The sequence below is a fragment of the Cynara cardunculus genome (assembly GCF_001531365.2).
Source record: "Cynara cardunculus var. scolymus isolate 2C chromosome LG 1, CcrdV1, whole genome shotgun sequence".
Lineage (NCBI taxonomy): Eukaryota > Viridiplantae > Streptophyta > Magnoliopsida > Asterales > Asteraceae > Cynara > Cynara cardunculus.
The window spans coordinates 27,996,103-27,996,595 of NC_037528.1; positions in this window are offsets into that span (position 1 = coordinate 27,996,103).

The window sequence follows — 493 nt, forward strand, 5'->3', positions numbered from 1 at the left end:
CGTCATTTATTTTATCGTTATTTACTTTACGCTATTTACATTTATGTCTTTACTTTCCGTCATTTATTTTTTACTTTCCATTATGAGTAGCTAAGCTTTTATAGCTTGGGTGTGAGACGGAAATGTGAGATTTTCAAACCAAACGAAAGTAGCTAAGTGTTTTCGTAAACAACGTTCCATTGTTTCATTAGAGTTTTTATAAAACCAAACACACTTCTTGACGGGTTGATCACTTGAAAGTGTTAAAGTGCGATGGATTTAGAGATAAGCCATCAATAAGCACGTCAACTTGGATGACATAAGAGGTAGACTTGAGAAAGAGATTGGGAAGTTTAAAGACCCGTAGCTCTTACTGAAGGATGTAGTGCACTTCTTACCAACAAAATACCTCCTAAGCTTAAAGACCCGGGAAGTTTCACTATTCCTTGTTCTATAGGTGGGAAAGAGATTGGGAAAGCTTTGTGTGACTTAGGTGCTAGTATCAACCTCATGC